Raw genomic sequence first — 10,108 nt, forward strand, 5'->3', positions numbered from 1 at the left:
TGAAGGACTGGAGAGAACAGGTTGACGTTGGGTGGGTGGGTGAGATAGAGAGAGAGACACAGACAGGCAGACAGAGAGACACAGCGATAGACTGGTTGGACACAGAGAAATGGTGGGAGGAACCAGCTGGGGAACCACCAAGGAACAGGCTCAGAGCCCAGGGAGTAGTGGTAGGACAATGATGAGTGGTCAGGGAGAAGAGGGAGAAGCAGGAGAAGACTAGGAGGAGGAGGTGTCAGAAGCTGAAGAGGAAACAGGGCTTAGTGAGCTGGGAGAGTCGGTTGCAGAGAGAAGTTCAAAATCAGAGGCAGAGGCTGGAGCAGGAGGGTGGGAGGAGGGAGGCCAAGAGGCAGAGATGAGTCAGGCTAGTGAAGAATCACAGGTGTTTCCCCTTCTGCTGAGACAAGCTCCCCTCCCCTCTTTGTCACTCAGAACCGGGAGAGGCATGAAGAGCGCGGAGGAGAGGTTGACTGATGCAAGTGCAGTCTCCAATTGCTTGGAAAAGTTCACCATTCGTCTTTGAACATCCATGTTCCCATCCTGCTTTTCTGAACAAATTCACACGAATATACAAGAATTATTGCTATCTCCGCTATTAATTATCTTTGGGATATTTTCCCAGACCTCTTGCTCACAGCCAGATATCCCCTTCTAAAACTCAGTGATGAGCCATGTTTGCAGCCACACTCATCTGTATTGTGATATCTTGTAAGCATCGGCAGAGAATCTGAATAGCAATTTAACTTCATATAATGAGTAGTAGTGGGTCCCGCTCTCTCACAATGACTGAGCCAGGGCTGATGAGAGTTGCAATCCAACATCTAGTGGGACACAGGCTCCCTACCCATGATCTATAGAATCTGAATTTTCCCAAGCAAACCAAAAGACTTAACAAAGGTAAAATACAAGATAGTAAGGCTACAGAAGTCCAGCCTGATCATAATGATAGTTTTCTGCATTATGAAATGCTTAGCGTTGAGTTGGCTCTGTAGGAATTGTTGTCGTTTGTGATTAGGGACACACACAAGCGGATACTTAAAACACGCCCGACAGATAAAAACCATGTTAGAATGCACCCCTTGGTAATGTTGGCAAATAGATTTGTGCTCCTTAAGTACACAGTAGACATTTCAATTAATAATTCACCTTGCCAATAGTTTTGTAATATTCTGTAAACAAGCTAATGAAACCAAAGCTTCACATTTTGTGTGCACTAATAATGCTTGTTTAGAAAATGATCATTAGTGGATTTAATTCAGATCTGCCAACTCTAGTTAAAAATTATTGCTGTTTTCATTCCACTGAAAGGAGGCAGGGAAAGGGAGCATCCCGCTGTTTTGAAACACACTGTTTATGGCAACCCACTAAAAGTTATTTATCCATTTCTCCGTTGTAAATTTGAAAGCGTTGAGGGGAAATAATGCCACAAATATATATATCACCAGAGTACTCGCAGCAAGCGGAAATTCCCAGTTTAATTAAAGACAATGAATATCATCTTCCTATAGATCTTTTTGTACCATAAAAGATGTCTTCCCAAACAGCAGGGGATTCGGGCCTTATCAGAGCAACAGCAAAATTAATGAAGGTTCACTTGGGAGCCTGGGAACAGGTCCTAGCAACAGATAAAAGAGAAGAAAGGAACAGGAGAGAACAAGGCTTGTCATCCCGAGGCTATCTGATACCACGGTTGTCTCACGTGCATTGCTTTCGTACATCACAAAACTGTCCCCGGCATTCTCCATGCCGGTTTTGTGATGTGTGAATGTTCGTTTCTCCTTGATCTCCTTTGCTCCTTTCAGGGTGCAAGCTTCCAATCTGTCCATTCCGCCGCTTTTGTCAAGACAAACGTCTACCCTCCTGCGTCCCTCGTCACCCATCAGTTTTCAGTGTTTGCACACCACTTGCGGACAATATAAAAGAAGCAAACAGGGTAACCGCTGTGAGTCACTTCAGCTCCAGAAAGCCCTGAAAACCGTGTCTCAGACCCGACGGTTTTGTCAATGTCAAGAGTAGGGAACCTCAGGCTTTCAGTGCTCCCCTCTCTCCAAGTCACACCCCACACTGTTGAGGCCACACCACCCCTGCACCAGCTCGGCTTTGCATCCTCCTTGGGTGTTTTCCCCTGGCTGCAATGTGTCCTTGATCTCAGATAATGCTCCTTTGCTTGGAGAATAAAGAAGGCATCTGCAAATATGAAGAGACACCTCCCGCAAAAAGTTAAAACTTCCTTTCATTACTTTGCCCAGTTTTGCTTTTGCTTCTGCCCACTGCTGGAATACGGCCCCTGAAAGGTTGCCTAGTTGTGAATGTGGCTATCAGGTTCCTTCCCACAAGATGTAGACATACGCACATTACATCAGATGGCTTTAGAGTGATCCTTAGTTGAGTCATCTTCAGCCTAGATCCATCTAATTTCACCCATTGCCATACAAAGTACCTACACTCGCACAACTGTCCAATTGGTGCATCTAACCCAGTGTCTCCAGCTGCTTTTGGACTACAAATCCCATCATCCCTGATTACTGGTCCTGCTAGCTAGGGATGATGGGAGTTGTAGTCCAAAAACAGCTGGAGACCCAAGTTTGGGAAACTCTTAACATTTTCTCCAGCAGTCGTGAACCAGGTGGCCCTGAACAGCTCACAAGCTTGCCTGAGCTTCTGGTGACTATATATTTGAGCGATGGCATAACACTGCCAAAACTAGTGATGGAGACTTCCCCATGCCTAAACATTTATCTGCTGATGCCACTGGCAGGCGGTCTTCTTGAATCTGAATGGCATGTTTCTTATTACTTTATCCTCCCCAATACATCCTTCCTGGATGCACAGCTTTGCATCACCAAGGAACTCTTCTACCTTGAAGAAGGCCTTGCAAATTGCCTCGGTTTTGCCTCTACAGAGGCTGCTCCTGTCTCCACACCCCTTAAGCCGCCGCCACCACTGAAGTGTGTCAGCTCACTCGCAGAAAAGCCAGACTCACTAGCCAAAAAGGGGAATTGAGAGCTGCAATTACTTGCAGGCATGACATGCACAACTCTGGGTCGATCAGTTGTCCCTAGGATCCTGAGAACTAAGGAGGATTTTTAGTTTTTTTAAATTTTACTATGTCAGAATTACAGAAAGCAGGAGACTTCTGAAATTCTCTTCTCCATATAGTTTATGGAGAGGCTGTGGCCCTCCAGCTGTTGTCGGACTACGACTCTCATCCTTGACCATCGGCCATACTGGCTGATGGGAGCTGCAATCCAAAAACCTCTGGTACCCTACTCCTGACTCGGCCAGTGGTTGTATGAATTATCTTGAGCACCACGGCAATTTTGAAATACGCTGCCCTATTAACAACAAAAAGGGGTACCAAATACGTGTCAAGTGAGTGTTATTAAAATATTGAGAAATTCTGTTTTTTAATAAAAACCTCAAAAGAATGAAAATGTTGACATTATTAAGCATGTTGTGAATTTTACATTACAAGGGGTGGGTGGTGAAAGAGAGAAAGAGAAAGAAAGAGAGAGAGAAATTGCAATATACATAAATATCACCCACTGAAAGACTGCTGGCACTGATGTCTCTTATAGGTGCTAGATCTGTCTGTAACAGAGAACATGAGATGCTTGTTCCTAGCCAACGTGCACTTTCCAATAATGACTCATCCTTCAAACATTTATTGAAAATAGGCTTTTATAGCTGTGATGTCAACCTTTCTGAAAGACTGCAGATGTACAGATCACAAGCGCTAAAGCAAGCTAAATTCATACTAGGTTTCCCTGGCAACTGAAGTTAAACACAACTAATGGAGAGATCCTGTCCTCATGTTTTGCTTATTGGGCAGGGCAGGATCGCTCCTAAACACAAACACACACCTATATGCCGATGGAACACAGGGTATATTTCGACTTGAATTGGGGATACAGCTGTTGCACATTAGCAGAGAAGGTGCCATTTCCCACTCTAAATCAACCAGATTTTGCCAGATAATTCAATTGCCAGAACAGAAGAGCTTCACGCTATTAAAAAAATATTTGTCTTTGTAGGATCAAACTTAGCTATTCTAAAATTCTAGACCTTCCTGAGGCTTGGGCTGTTTTAATGGTATCACATCTTTCTAACAGCACCCAGTAAGTGCCCTTGCGCAGTTATACTAATATCACCCATTTATTTGTCTTAAATCTGCAAGTAATAGCATAAGTATCTGTCATTAGTGGTGATATGCTTTTAGATCTATTATTACCCCTTTTAAGGTTTTATAAAGCAGACAGAAGACTAATGTTGGCTGGGTGATGTATTAATAAAAATACATTCTGATTTTTCCAAAAAAAATGCACGTCCCACACCCCAAGGTCTGTTTCATTTAAAACCACTGCTTTCTATCCTGTCCTGATAGCACAGGACACAATGGACACTTCTGACATTCTTCTGTCTTTCTCCTGATGCTTGTAAAGATATTTGAAAGGTGTCTCCATATTAACCCAGGATGAACATATTTAACACATTCAAGCCTTTCATCACAAAACTTGCCTTCCAACTTTTATCATCTTGGTTGATAAGGATATTTTAACCATCCTTTCAGCTTTTCCTTTCTCTTTTGCCACTGATGGTGTTCTCATCTGAATGCTGATCTAAGGAAAGCCATCATACTTACAATGGTATAGTCTATAGTGCTATTATTTCCTGCCTCAGAACAATGGCACAAATTTCCATAAACAGGGCTTCTCAGAGCAAGATTTTCTCCACCTCCCTTTCCTCTAAAAATCTGCTCCTGTGGAAAGGGGATGAGGAGAGGTGAGGCTAGATGGCCCGTAATACCCACTCCAAGACTACAGTATATCTGTAACAGGGATTAAATGAGATGCCTCGGGCTTTTAGCCTAACCCTTCAGTCTTGCAAACAAAATTCATGTACAGAAACAAAATTCTTCAGTGGATCAACAGATCTGATACAGAAATGTCTCCTCTATCAGAGAGAGAGAGAAAGAGAAAACAACTGCATTCACCAGCAGTAAAAGCCTAACTCCTTGCCTAGACCCATATGTTTTTAACTTTTGGATTTGAAGAAGAAGAGTTTGGATTTGATATCCCGCTTTATCACTGCCCTAAGGAGTCTCAAAGCGGCTAACATTCTCCTTTCCCTTCCTCCCCCACAACACTCTGTGAGGGGAGTGGGGCTGAGACACTTCAGAGAAGTGTGACTAGCCCAAGGTCACCCAGCAGCTGCATGTGGAGGAGCGGGGAATCGAACCCGGTTCACCAGATTACGAGTCTACCACTCTTAACCACTACACTACACTGGCTCTCTTTTGAATATTTAACTCCTATGCTGCTTAATATATTAAAGATATCTCTAAGCGGTGAACAGAAATCTGAAGCAACAGACGACTTAAATTATTGCAGAAATACACACTTATTAATTAATGTTACTAATATAAACAAATCAGTATCAATTCATTTTCCTCCCGGTTCTCACCCAGGGTCCAAACAAATGTTCAGCTCACCCACAGAAGTCTTACAATGAGAAGAGTTGCTGGAAACAGCAGACATCACCCTTGTCTCTCACTCTAGACTTCTTTTCGATAGGCAGGCCCAAGAAAGATGGCACTTCCTCAAGGTGCCCACAGCTGTGTCCCATTCACTCTCCACACCCAGTTCAAGGTGGAGCAGGTTTGTTGAGTTTCCCAGGGGGTCCAGAGGATGGGGAAAGCCTCCCCCCTCTACTCACAGCTCTTTCTCATCCTTGGTCCTCCTCTTCCAGCTGCTCAGATGAACTCTCCATACTGTTTTGTTTCCATGAAATAACAGACTGCTATAATCGTTGTGGATTTTTCCCATGCTCCTGGCAGGTGCCACCTTCTCAAATGGCATCTGCAGCTATGCTTTAAGCACCAGATTGATCTGAATACATTAGCAGGTGAGAACGTTTATCCAAAAGGTTTACCTTCTGACTTCTTCCCTTGTGACCTCAGAAGAGTTGTGATATTTGCCTCTTCTGGTTCAGACTAAATTCACATTAATAAGAACCCCATTTTCTTCAGCGTGCTTCCAAGTTTTCTGCTTTGCTCTGTTCAGCAAATGAATTGACAAGCATACTTTCTTTACTGCACTTTCAGAAAAGGAGATAAACATGTTGGATAATGGGTAGATACATGTTTTATGCAAAGGAAACGCAGAAAGCCACCCTATATGAGGTCACACTATTCATCCATCTAGTCTTGTCTACCCTAACAGACATTGGTCATCTGCCCCCTGAAGTTTTTTTTAACTGGAGGGGTCTTCTGCATGTGCTCTACTGCTGAGCTATAGCCTGGCACAAGAATAGCACAGTTTACAGGGCAATCCTAAGCAACTTCATTCAGAAGTGAGTTAAATGGGACTTAACTACCTATGAAATGTGCTTCAGATTCCAAACTTGGCCACCTTAATGAAGGGCAAAAAAGCCAACGTCTCACTACGGCTCCATCTGAAATTCTTTTTTTTCATCACAAAGGCTGGATGCTGAAGAAACCTAGCAAATTACCGTAGGTACCTGCTACCACAGATGACTTTCTGCCTCTAGCCTGTAAAATAAACTACAGTGGTACCTTGGTTCTCAAACACCTTGGTACTCAAACAACTTGGAACCCAAACACTGCAAACTGAAAATAATTGTTCTGGTTTGCTAACATTTTTCATAAGCCGAACGTGCTCCGTTTTGAGTGTTACGCTTCGAATTTGAGTGCCACACTTCCGTTTTGAGTGTTACGCTGAAGTCTGTCTGTTTTTGCTATTTATTTTGCGTTTTTCCTGCTCTTTTTTGTTTATTTTTTGTGACTGTGTGGAACCCAGTTCAGTTCCTGATTGATTGATTGACTGATTGAATGTGTGACTGCAGCACATTGTTTATTGATTTCATTTTATGGATCAATGGTCTCATTAGATAGTAAAATTCATGTTAAATTGCTGTTTATGGGGTTGTTTTTAAAAGTCTGAAACGGATTAATCCATTTTGCATTACTTTCTATGGGAAAGCATGCCTTTGGTTTTGGAACGGACTTCCAGAACGGATTAAGTTTGAGAACCAAGGTACCACTGTACCTTTGCTATCCTCCCCACCAAACCTGTAATGCATTATTTCCTATGCATGGTAGGAAACACTTTGATTTCCCATTCAGTTGAATGGACAATTAGCACACATTCAAATGAATGGAAAGGTCTACAAATCAAATTCTGGATTTGTGCAAACCTTGGTTTTCCCACCATAAACACAGTATCTATTAAGAGGGGAAGTGGGCAAAGAAGGAGCCATTCACATACCTTCAAGGTATGTTTAATCAGGTCCCACAATTCATTTTCGTCCTCTGAATTATAAACCATAGATAATCAAGGTTTGCAACAGAAATGCTTACAAACCATGATCAGTGGAACTGATCACCAGAACACTAATGCCATGTATGAACTGATTGTTTGCATTAAATTATGCACAAGAAATACAAATAAGAAAAAGGAAAGAAATTAAAGCTTTGTTCCCTTATTAGCATAAGGTTAAAGCCAATGAATACATAATTGTTCCACGCCCAAAGTATTAAAGGATTTTATTCTTAAAGTACAAAGAAATTAATATGCAATGCTGCCTTATTTTACAGGCAAATTGTTTAGTTCCCCCCTCCCTCTCCTCTCCTTTCCTTCTCTCTCTGCAAAAAAACCACATTTTCTTGCTGGAGGATATTGCCATGAACAAGGCTAGACAGCCAAACTAATATTGATTCAAGAGCACATATCTGAGAACAGCTCAGAACAATAACTCTAAAATGCTATTAGCATATTTTCATTTCAAGTTCCATTTACGTCTATAAATCCCATAATTAAGCTACACAATACATATTTCCCGAATAAGATAACACAAAATTAAGCATAAATATACGGACTGCAAATTGGCAACAATGCAACTAATGTGAAACATTAAAAAGATATAAAATACATCCCAATACTACAAAATGTATGAGATTATTCCAATAATTACAGTTTATTGTCATAAAGACAATTACCGGCTTAAGTTCAAAGACAAACATAGAACTTACAATGATCTATCAATCTCACGAACATCAGCATTGTTGTGTTATTTTAATTTACCCAACAGTCCCAAGAAACGGCTTCTTATAAATAACATTCCTCACCACGATGGTAGTGATTTTTTGCTTTTATGTCGTTTTGAGTTTTCTGCACTTCAGAAAACTTTACTCTTCAAATTTACAAACGATTAGTTTCAAAATCTGACTTATCTCAGTATTAGGGCGCCCTGTAGCCTCTTTTATAATATTGACCAGTTCAAATATAGAGAATAATGTTAAAGCAGCAATGTTTCTCCATTATTTAGCTTATTGGGGGTATAATCTATGACCAAGCACATCACTGGCATATTCTCTATCAGCATATCCATTTTAAAAAAACAACACAAAGCTTCCATTGCACTTTCACCATCCCACTGAATCCTAGCCCTACAAACTGATGACACTGTTACCCAAGCACCATTCAGGACTAAATTGGGGAGCCCTTTAAAAACTCAAGTGCAGTTTACCTCATACATCTGGAATCCACACATTTTCCTGTCTTCCAAACCATCACCTTGTCTTCTCCCACACAGGTTTCACTGGGGCATTGATAATAAGCTGCGCCTCACACCAACTGCTTCCTCCTACCTTTCGAAATGAAAAAGTAGCCTACAGCAGCCTTCCTGGAATTGGTGCCCTCCAAACGTTTTGAACTATAACTCTCATAACCTCAGGCAACTTGGCTAATGGTGAAGGAAGATGGGAAACTGACCCTTTCCATCTGCTCAATTTGGGTAAGAAATGCTTGATACCCTGGTACATTGTTTCTCAGTTCTTCTGCCCCATGATGCCAATGGACCTTACCTATTTCTCCAGTGTGGTGTAGTGTTTAAGAGCGGTGGACTCGTAATCTGGTGAACCGGGTTTGTGTCCCCGCTCCTCCATATGCAGCTGCTGGGTGACCTTGGGCTAGTCACAGAGAGTGTTTGTTGTGGGAGAGGAAGGGAAAGGGAGAATGTTAGCCGCTTTGAGACTCCTTAGGGTAGTGATAAAGTGGGATAGCAAATCCAAACTCTTCTTTTAGGAAGATGCCTGTATCACATGCAAATTAGCCTTCAACAGGGGACCACCACCCCCTTAAAGATGCCAGTTACTTGCCCAAACGCAAGATACCTGCATGCTCTTTACTGTCAATGGCTGATAGATGAGGAAGCAAGAGTATTTGCTTTGATGGAATCAGGTTGACGTCTACTTTGATGTTCTCCAGGTGCCTGAGCAGCAGCATGTTCTTTTAAAGTATGTCAAATTAAGCAGAAAAACTCAAGTCATTTCTTATGCTGAATTGATATGTCGATTTAGACAATTTAAGAACAGTGAGTAACAAATTAAGCAGGTGATAGAAGATCGATGCACAAAGCATCTGTTATTATCTCTGGACCTGACAGCTAATCAAGCTCTGTTGAACAGGTAATCAACCCTTCTTGCCTGGTGAACGAGGAGATGTTTTAAGGTGGTTGCAACAGGATCCCAGGATCATTGCGTTGTGGCTCATTTCTGAATGTACAAATGCTGCGCCAAATGTGCTGAAGAGTTTAAGCTGCATTTCCATCTCCAGCCTTAATAATAGAGCAAGTCAGCAAGGATCACCATCAAGAACACCATTTATAGCGATAGGGTTTGAATATGAATGAGGCTTCAGAGCTGCCTGGGTGGCTTACTATACCATCAGCTTTGGCAACAGAGTTCATATTTTTCTGTTAACTACCATATGCAATTGCTGCTTTTAATGCAAAGCATTTGCATGACCGGACTTGGGTCGTTGTCAGCTTTTCACAGAGGCTAAAGCTTTTCCGAAATGTCACAGCAAAGTTTTCGGAGCAAGAATCTGAGCAATCCATTCTGCCACGGGATATTTCCCGACAGGAGTGGCCATGGAAGTCACTCAGTGCTAGCTTCTTCGGGTTCTTTTCGTAAACCCACAAACTTTGCAATAACATCCGCACATATGGAACAAACATAAGTGAGAGGCGAGAACCTCTGTCTAGTAAAGTAGCAAACTGTGCAGCGTCTGTGGACCCACATGCATGT

This window comes from Podarcis pityusensis, assembly GCF_964106645.2.
Source record: "Podarcis pityusensis genome assembly, chromosome: 6".
NCBI lineage: Eukaryota > Metazoa > Chordata > Lepidosauria > Squamata > Lacertidae > Podarcis > Podarcis pityusensis.